This window comes from Heterodontus francisci, chromosome 28 (assembly GCF_036365525.1).
Source record: "Heterodontus francisci isolate sHetFra1 chromosome 28, sHetFra1.hap1, whole genome shotgun sequence".
NCBI classification, from domain to species: domain Eukaryota; kingdom Metazoa; phylum Chordata; class Chondrichthyes; order Heterodontiformes; family Heterodontidae; genus Heterodontus; species Heterodontus francisci.
Window position 1 is genome coordinate 58685175 of NC_090398.1, and position 13117 is coordinate 58698291.

Here is a 13117-nt window from a genome sequence, read left to right on the forward strand (position 1 = left end):
TACACTGCTACCCAGTAACACAGACACACACTTGCACCAAGTAACAAAGACAGATACTGATACCCAGCAACACAGACACATACTTACACCATGTAACAAAGACATACACTGACACCCAGTAACAAACATATACACTGACACCCAGTAACACAGACACACGCGGACACCAAGTAACAAAGACACACACTTACACCAAATAACACAGACACACACTGACACCCAGTAACACAGACAGACACTTACACCAAGTAACAAAGACATACACTGACACAAAGTAACAAAGACATACACTTACACCAAGTAACAAAGACAGACACTGACTCCAAGGAACAAAGACATTCACTGATACCGAGTAACACAGACACACACTTACACCAAGTAACAAAGAAATACACTGATACCCAGTAACACAGACACACACGTACACCATGTAACACAGACATAAACTGACACCAAGTAACATAGACACACACTGACACCAAGTAACAAAGACATACACTTACACCAAGTAAAATAGACATACACTGACACCAAGTAACAAAGACATACACTGATACCCAGTAACACAGACACACACTTACACCAAGTAACAAAGACATACACTGATACCAGATAACAAAGACAGACAATTAACACCAATTAAGAAAGACATACACTACACCAAGTATTTTGACATACACTGACACCAAGTAACAAAGACATACACTGATACCAAGTCACAAAGACATACACTGATACCCAGTATCACAGACACACACTGACACCAAGTAACAAAGACATACACTGACACCTAGTAATACAGACACACACTGACACCCAGTAACAATGACATACACTGTCACCAAGTCACAAAGACTTACACTGATACCAAGTCACAAAGACATACACTTACACCAAGTAACACAGACATACACTGACGCCAAGTAACAAAGACATACACTTACACCAAGTAACAAAGACAGACAATTACACCAAGTAACAAAGACAAACACTTACACCAAGTAACGAAGACACACACTTACACTAAGTAACACAGACATACTCTGACGCCAAGTAACAAAGACATACACTTACACCAAGTAACAAAGACAGACAATTACACCAAGTAACAAAGACATACACATACACCAAGTATTTTGACATACACTGATACCCAGTAAAACAGACACACTTACACCAAGTAACACAGACATACACTGACACCCAGTAACACAGACACGCCCTTACACCAAGTAACAAAGACATACACTGACACCCAGTAACACAGACAAACACGGACACCAAGTAACAAAGACACAGACTGACATCAAGTAACACAGACACACATTGACACCCAGTAACATAGACACACACTTACACCAGATAACACAGACATACACTGATAACAATTCACAAAGACATACAGTGATACCCAGTAACAAAGACATACACTTACACCAAGTAACAAAGACAGACAATTACACCAAGTAACAAAGACATACACTTTCACCAAGTATTTTGACATACACGGACACCAAGTAACACAGACATACACTGACACCAAGTGACACAGACACACACTTACACCAAGTAACAAAGACATACACTGACACCAAGTCACAAAGACACACACTGACACCCAGAAACAAAGACATACACTGATACCCAGTAACACAGACACACACTTACACCAAGTAACAAAGACATACACTGATACCCAGTAACACAGACACACACTTACACCAAGTAACAAAGACATACACTGATACCAGATAACAAAGAGAGACAATTAACACCAATTAAGAAAGACATACACTACACCAAGTATTTTGACATACACTGACACCAAGTAACAAAGACATACACTGACACCAAGTAACACAGACATACACTGACACCAAGTAACAAAGACATACACTGATACCCAGTAACATAGACACACACTTACACCAAGTAACACAGACATACACTGACACCAAGTAACAAAGACATACACTGATACCAAGTCGCAAAGACATACACTGATACCCAGTATCACAGACACACACTGACACCAAGTAACAAAGACATACACTGACACCAAGTAATACAGACACACACTGACACCCAGTAACAAAGACATACACTGTCACCAAGTCACAAAGACATACACTGATACCAAGTCACAAAGACATACACTTACACCAAGTAACACAGACATACACTGACGCCAAGTAACAAAGACATACACTTACACCAAGTAACAAAGACAGACAATTACACCAAGTAACAAAGACATACACTTACACCAAGCAACGAAGACACACACAGTTACACTAAGTAACACAGACATGCACTGACGCCAAGTAACAAAGACATACACTTACACCAAGTAACAAAGACAGACAATTACACCAAGTAACAAAGACATACACTTACACCAAGTATTTTGACATACACTGATACCCAGTAAAACAGACACACTTACACCAAGTAACACAGACATACACTGACACCCAGTAACACAGACACGCCCTTACACCAAGTAACAAAGACATACACTGACACCCAGTAACACAGACAAACACGGACACCAAGTAACAAAGACACAGACTGACATCAAGTAACACAGACACACATTGACACCCAGTAACATAGACACACACTTACACCAGATAACACAGACATACACTGATAACAATTCACAAAGACATACAGTGATACCCAGTAACAAAGACATACACTTACACCAAGTAACAAAGACAGACAATTACACCAAGTAACAAAGACATACACTTTCACCAAGTATTTTGACATACACGGACACCAAGTAACACAGACATACACTGACACCAAGTGACACAGACACACACTTACACCAAGTAACAAAGACATACACTGACACCAAGTCACAAAGACACACACTGACACCCAGTAACAAAGACATACACTGACACCAAGTCACAAAGACATACACTGATACCCAGTAACACAGACACACACTTACACCAGGTAACACAGACATACACTGACACCCAGTAACACAGACACACATTTACACCAAGTAACAAAGACATACACTGACACCCAGTAACACAGACACACACTTGCACCATGTAACACAGACATAAACTGACATCAAGTAAAATAGACATACACTGACACCAAGTAACAAAGACATACACTGATACCCAGTATCACAGACACACACTGACACCAAGTAACAAAGACATACACTGACACCAAGTAATACAGACACACACTGACACCCAGTAACAAAGGCATACACTGTCACCAAGTCACAAAGACATACACTGATACCAAGTCACAAAGACATACACATACACCAAGTAACACAGACATACACTGACGCCAAGTAACAAAGACATACACTTACACCAAGGAACAAAGACAGACAATTGCACCAAGTAACAAAGACATACACTTACACCAAGTAACAAAGACATACACTGATACCCAGTAACACAGACACACACTTACACCAAGTAACAAAGACATACACTGACACCAAGTCACAAAGACACACACTGACACCCAGTAACAAAGACATACACTGACAACCAGTGACAAAGACATACACTGACACCCAGTAACACAGACGCACACGGACACCAAGTAACAAAGACACACACTTACACCAAGTAACACAGACACAGACACTGACACCCAGTAACACAGGCACACACTGGGGGGAAGTGGGGTGGGGGGGAACATTGGCGCAGTGGTTAGCACCGCAGCCTCACAGCTCCAGGGACCCGGTATCGATTCTGGTTACTGCCTGTGCGGAGTTTGCAAGTTCTCCCTAGGTCTGCGTGAGTTTCCTCCGGGTGTTCCGGTTTCCTCCCACATGCCAAAGACTTGCATGTTGATAGGTTAATTGGCCATCATAAATTGCCCCTAGTATAGGTAGGTGGTAGGGAAATATTTAGGGACAGGTGGGGATGTGATCGGAATACGGAATTAGTGCAGGATTAGCATAAATGGGTGGTTGATGGTCGGCACAGACTCGGTGGGCCGAAGGGCCTGTTTAAGTACTGTATCTCTGAACTAAACTAAATACTGACACCTAGTGTCACAGACACACACTGACAGCCAGTACCACAAACAAACACACACTGACACCCAGTAACACAGAGAACCACTGATACACAGTAACAAAGACATACACTGACACCAAGTAAAAGAGACACACACACACCCAGTAACAAAGACATACACTGACACCAAGTAACAAAGACATACATTGACACCAAGTCACAAAGACATACACTGATACCCAGTAACAGAGACACACACTGGGGGGAAGTGGGGGGGGGGGAACATTGGCGCAGTGGTTAGCACCGCAGCCTCACAGCTCCAGGGACCCGGTATCGATTCTGGGTACTGCCTGTGCGGAGTTTGCAAGTTCTCCCTAGGTCTGCGTGAGTTTCCTCCGGGTGCTCCGGTTTCCTCCCACATGCCAAAGACTTGCATGTTGATAGGTTAATTGGCCATCATAAATTGCCCCTAGTATAGGTAGGTGGTAGGGAAATATTTAGGGACAGGTGGGGATGTGATCGGAATACGGAATTAGTGCAGGATTAGCATAAATGGGTGGTTGATGGTCGGCACAGACTCGGTGGGCCGAAGGGCCTGTTTAAGTACTGTATCTCTGAACTAAACTAAATACTGACACCTAGTGTCACAGACACACACTGACAGCCAGTACCACAAACAAACACACACTGACACCCAGTAACACAGAGAACCACTGATACACAGTAACAAAGACATACACTGACACCAAGTAAAAGAGACACACACACACCCAGTAACAAAGACATACACTGACACCAAGTAACAAAGACATACATTGACACCAAGTCACAAAGACATACACTGATACCCAGTAACAGAGACACACACTGACACCAAGTAACAAAGACATACACTGACACCAAGTAACAAAGGCATACACTTACACCAAGTAACAAAGACACACACTTACACCAAGTAACACAGACAAACACTGACACCAAGTGTTTTGACATACACTGACACCAAGTAACAAAGACATACATTGATACCCAGTAACACAGACACACACTTACACCAAGTCACAAAGACACACACTGACACCCCGTAACAAAGACATACACTGACACCCCGTAACAAAGACATACACTGACAACAAGTCACAAAGACATACACTGATATCCAGTAACACAGACACACAATTACACCAAGTAACACAGACATACACTGACACCAAGTAACAAAGACATACACTGCTACCCAGTAACACAGACACACACTTGCACCAAGTAACAAAGACAGATACTGATACCCAGTAACACAGACACACACTTACACCATGTAACAAAGACATACACTGACACCCAGTAACAAACATATACACTGACACCCAGTAACACAGACACACACGGACACCCAGTAACACAGACACACACTTACACCAAGTAACAAAGACATACACTGACACAAAGTAACAAAGACATACACTTACACCAAGTAACAAAGACAGACACTAACACCAAGGAACAAAGACATTCACTGATACCGAGTAACACAGACACACACTTACACCAAGTAACAAAGACATACACTGATACCCAGTAACACAGACACACACGTACACCATGTAACACAGACATAAACTGACACCAAGTAACATAGACACACACTGACACCAAGTAACAAAGACATACACTTACACCAAATAACAGAGACACACACTGACACCCAGTAACACAGACACACACTTACACCAAGTAACAAAGACATACACTGACACAAAGTAACAAAGACATACACTTACACCAAGTAACAAAGACAGACACTGACACCAAGGAACAAAGACATTCACTGATACCGAGTAACACCGACACACACTTACACCAAGTAACAAAGACATACAATGATACCCAGTAACACAGACACACACGTACACCATGTAACACAGACATAAACTGACACCAAGTAACATAGACACACACTGACACCAAGTAACAAAGACATACACTTACACCAAGTAAAATAGACATACACTGACACCAAGTAACAAAGACATACACTGATACCCAGTAACACAGACACACACTTACACCAAGTAACAAAGACATACACTGATACCAGATAACAAAGACAGACAATTAACACCAATTAAGAAAGACATACACTACACCAAGTATTTTGACATACACTGACACCAAGTAACAAAGACATACACTGACACCAAGTAACACAGACATACACTGACACCAAGTAACAAAGACATACACTGATACCCAGTAACATAGACACACACTTACACCAAGTAACAAAGACATACACTGACACCAAGTAATACAGACACACACTGACACCCAGTTACAAAGACATACACTGTCACCAAGTCACAAAGACATTCACTGATACCAAGTCACAAAGACATACACTTACACCAAGTAACACAGACATACACTGACGCCAAGTAACAAAGACATACACTTACACCAAGTAACAAAGACAGACAATTACACCAAGTAACAAAGACATACACTTACACCAAGTAACAAAGACACACACTTACACTAAGTAACACAGACATACACTGACGCCAAGTAACAAAGACATACACTTACACCAAGTAACAAAGACAGACAATTACACCAAGTAACAAAGATATACACTTACACCAAGTATTTTGACATACACTGATACCCAGTAAAACAGACACACTTACACCAAGTAACACAGACATACACTGACACCCAGTAACACAGATACGCCCTTCCACCAAGTAACAAAGACATACACTGACACCCAGTAACACAGACAAACACGGACACCAAGTAACAAAGACACAGACTGACATCAAGTAACACAGACACACATTGACACCCAGTAACACAGACACACACTTACACCAGATAACACAGACATACACTGATAACAATTCACAAAGACATACAGTGATACCCAGTAACAATGACATACACTTACACCAAGTAACAAAGACAGACAATTACACCAAGTAACAAAGACATACACTTTCACCAAGTATTTTGACATACACGGACACCAAGTAACACAGACATACACTGACACCAAGTGACACAGACACACACTTACACCAAGTAACAAAGACATACACTGACACCAAGTCACAAAGACACACACTGACACCCAGTAACAAAGACATACACTGACACCAAGTCACAAAGACATACACTGATACCCAGTAACACAGACACACACTTACACCAGGTAACACAGACATACACTGACACCCAGTAACACAGACACACATTTACACCAAGTAACAAAGACATACACTGACACCCAGTAACACAGACACACACTTACACCATGTAACACAGACATAAACTGACACCAAGTAAAATAGACATACACTGACACCAAGTAACAAAGACATACACTGATACCCGGTAACACAGACACACACTTGCACTAAGTAACAAAGACATACACTGATACCAGATAACAAAGACAGACAATTAACACCAATTAAGAAAGACATCCACTTACACCAAGTATTTTGACATACACTGAAAACAAGTAACAAAGACATACACTGACACCAAGTAACACAGACATACACTGACACCAAGTAACAAAGACATACGCTGATACCCAGTAACATAGACACACACTTACACCAAGTAACACAGACATACATTGACACCAAGTAACAAAGACATGCACTGATACCAAGTCACAAAGACATACACTGATACCCAGTATCACAGACACACACTGACACCAAGTAACAAAGACATACACTGACACCAAGTAATACAGACACACACTGACATCCAGTAACAAAGACATACACTGTCACCAAGTCACAAAGACATACACTGACACCAAGTCACAAAGACATACACATGCACCAAGTAACACAGACATACACTGACGCCAAGTAACAAAGACATACACTTACACCAAGTAACAAAGACAGACAATTGCACCAAGTAACAAAGACATACACTTACACCAAGTAACAAAGACACACACTTACACTAAGTAACACAGACAGACTCTGACGCCAAGTAACAAAGACATACTCTTACACCAAGTAACAAAGACAGACAATTACACCAAGTAACAAAGACATACACTTACACCAAGTATTTTGACATACACTGATACCCAGTAAAACAGACACACTTACACCAAGTAACACAGACATACACTGACACCCAGTAACACAGACACACCCTTACACCAAGTAACAAAGACATACACTGACACCCAGTAACACAGACAAACACGGACACCAAGTAACAAAGACACAGACTTACATCAAGTAACACAGACACACATTGACACCCAGTAACATAGACACAACTTACACCAAGTAACACAGACATACACTGATAACAAGTCACAAAGACATACACTGATACCCAGTATCAAAGACATACACTTACACCAAGTAACAAAGACAGACAATTACACCAAGTAACAAAGACATACACTTACACAAGTATTTTGACATACACTGACACCAAGTAACAAAGACATACACTGATACCCAGTCACAAAGACACACACTGACACCCAGTAACAAAGACATACACTGGCACCAAGTCACAAAGACATACACTGATACCCAGTAACACAGACACACACTTACGCCAAGTAACACAGACATACACTACACCCAGTAACACAGACACACATTTACACCAAGTAACAAAGACATACACTGACACCCAGTAACAAAGACATACACTGACACCCAGTAACACAGACACACACGGACACCAAGTAACAAAGACACTGACTTGCACCAAGTAACACAGTCACACACTGACACCCAGTATCACAGACACACACTGACACCAAGTAACAAAGACATACACTGACACCAAGTAACACAGACACACACTGACACCCAGTAACAAAGACATACACTGTCACCAAGTCACAAAGACATACACTGATACCAAGTCACAAAGACATACACTTACACCAAGTAACACAGACATACACTGACGCCAAGTAACAATGACATACACTTACACCAAGTAACAAAGACAGACAATTACACCAAGTGACAAAGACATACACTGACACCAAGTAACAAGGACACACACTTACACCAAGTAACACAGACATAAACTGACGCCAAGTAACAAAGACATACACTTACACCAAGTAACAAAGACAGACAATTACACCAAGTAACTAAGACATACACTTACACCAAGTATTTTGACATACACTGATACCCAGTAAAACAGACACACTTACACCAAGTAACACAGACATACACTGAAACACAGGAACAAAGACACACCCTAACACCAAGTAACAAAGACATACACTGACACCCAGTAACACAGACAAACACGGACACCAAGTAACAAAGAAACAGACTTACACCAAGTAACACAGACACACATTGACACCCAGTAACACAGACACACACTTATACCAAGTAACACAGACATACACTGATAACAAGTCACAAAGACATACACTGATACCCAGTAACAAAGACATACACTTACACCAAGTAACAAAGACAGACAATTACACCAAGTAACAAAGACATACACTTACACCAAGAATTTTGACATACACTGACACCAAGTAACAAAGACATACACTGATACCCAGTAACACAGACACACACTTACACCAAGTAACAAAGACATACACGGACACCAAGTCACAAAGACACACACTGACACCCAGTAACAAAGACATACACTGACACCAAGTCACAAAGACATACACTGATACCCAGTAACACAGACACACACTTACACCAGGTAACACAGACATACACTGACACCCAGTAACACAGACACACATTTACACCAGGTAACAAAGACATACACTGTCACCCAGTAACACAGACACACAGTTACACCATGTAACACAGACATAAACTGACAACAAGTAACATAGACATACACTGACACCAAGTAACAAAGACATACACTGATACCCAGTAACACAGACACACACTTACACCAAGTAACAAAGACATACACGGACACCAAGTCACAAAGACACACACTGACACCCAGTAACAAAAACATACACTGACACCAAGTCACAAAGACATACACTGATACCCAGTAACACAGACACACACTTACACCAGGTAACACAGACATACACTGACACCCAGTAACACAGACACACATTTACACCAAGTAACAAAGACATACACTGACACCCAGTAACACAGACACACAGTTACACCATGTAACACAGACATAAACTGACACCAAGTAACATAGACATACACTGACACCAAGTAACAAAGACATACACTGATAACCAGTAACACAGACACACACTTACACCAAGTAACAAAGACATACACTGATACCAGATAACAAAGACAGACAATTAACACCAATTAAGAAAGACATACACTTACACCAAGTATTTTGACATACACTGAAACCAAGTAACAAAGACATACACTGACACCAAGTAACACAGACATACACTGACACCAAGTAACAAAGACATACACTGATACCCAGTAACATAGACACACACTTACACCAAGTAACACAGACATACACTGACACCAAGTAACAAAGACATGCACTGATACCAAGTCACAAAGACATACACTGCTACCCAGTATCACAGACACACACTGACACCAAGTAACAAAGACATACACTGACACCAAGTAATACAGACACACACTGACACCCAGTAACAAAGACATACACTGTCACCAAGTCACAAAGACATACACTGATACCAAGTCACAAAGACATACACTTACACCAAGTAACACAGACATACACTGACGCCAAGTAACAAAGACATACACTTACACCAAGTAGCAAAGACAGAGAATTACACCAAGTAACAAAGACATACACTTACACCAAGTAACAAAGACACACACTTACACTAAGAAACACAGACAAACACTGACGCCAAGTAACAAAGACATACACTTACACCAAGTAACAAAGACAGACAATTACACCAAGTAACAAAGACATACACTTACACAAAGTATTTTGACATACACTGATACCCAGTAAAACAGACACACTTACACCAAGTAACACAGACATACACTGACACCCAGTAACACAGACACACCCTTACACCAAGTAACAAAGACATACACTGACACCCAGTAACACAGACAAACACGGACACCAAGTAACAAAGACACAGACTTACATCAAGTAACACAGACACACATTGACATCCAGTAACATAGACACACACTTACATCAAGTAACACAGACATACATTGATAACAAGTCACAAAGACATACACTGATACCCAGTAACAAAGACATACACTTACACCAAGTAACAAAAACAGACAATTACAACAAGTAACAAAGACATACACTTACACAAGTATTTTGACATACACTGACACCAAGTAACAAAGACATACACTGATACCCAGTAACACAGACACACACTTACACCAAGTAACAAAGACATACACTGACACCAAGTCACAAAGACACACACTGACACCCAGTAACAAAGACATACACTGACACCAAGTCACAAAGACATACACTGATACCCAGTAACACAGACACAAACTTACGCCAAGTAACACAGACATACACTGACACCCGGGAACACAGACACACATTTACACCAAGTAACAAAGACATACACTGACACCCAGTAACAAAGACATACACTGACACCCAGTAACACAGACACACACTGACACCAAGTAACAAAGACACTGACTTGCACCAAGTAACACAGACACACACTGACACCCAGTATCACAGACACACACTGACACCAAGTAACAAAGACATACACTGTCACCAAGTCACAAAGACATACACTGATACCAAGTCACAAAGACATACACTTACACCAAGTAACACAGACATACACTGACGCCAAGTAACAATGACATACACTTACACCAAGTAACAAAGACAGACAATTACACCAAGTGACAAAGACATACACTTACACCAAGTAACAAAGACACACACTTACACCAAGTAACACAGACATACACTGACGCCAAGTGACAAAGACATACACTTCCACCAAGTAACAAAGACAGACAATTACACCAAGTAACAAAGACATACACTTACACCAAGTATTTTGACATACACTGATACCCAGTAAAACAGACACACTTACACCAAGTAACACAGACATACACTGACACACAGGAACACAGACACACCCTAACACCAAGTAACAAAGACATACACTGACACCCAGTAACACAGACAAACACGGACACCAAGTAACAAAGAAACAGACTGACACCAAGAAACACAGACACACATTGACACCCAGAAACACAGACACACTCTTACACCAAGTAACACAGACATTCACTGATAACAAGTCACAAAGACATACACTGATACCCAGTAACAAAGACATACACTTACACCAAGTAACAAAGACAGACAAATACACCAAGTAACAAAGACACACACTTACACCAAGTATTTTGACATACACTGACACCAAGTAACAAAGACATACACTGATAGCCAGTAACACAGACACACACTTACACCAAGTAACAAAGACATACACCGACACCAAGTCACAAAGACACACACTGACACCCAGTAACAAAGACATACACTGACACCCAGTCACAAAGACATACACTGATACCCAGTAACACAGACACAAACTTACACCAAGTAACACAGACACACACTGACACCCAGTAACACAGACAAACACGGACACCAAGTAACAAAGACACAGACTTCCACCAAGTAACACAGACACACTTTGACACCCAGTAACACAGACACACACTTCCAACAAGTAACACAGACATACACTGATAACAAGTCACAAAGACATACACTGATACCCAGTAACAAAGACATACACTTACACCAAGTAACAAAGACAGACAATTACACCAAGTAACAAAGACATACACTTACACCAAGTATGTTGACATACACTGACACCAAGTAACAAAGACATACACTGATACCCAGTAACACAGACACACACTTACACCAAGTAACAAAGACATGCACTGACACCAAGTCACAAAGACACACACTGACACCCAGTAACAAAGACATACACTGACACCGAGTCACAAAGACATACAGTGATACCCAGTTACACAGACACACACTTACACCAAGTAACACAG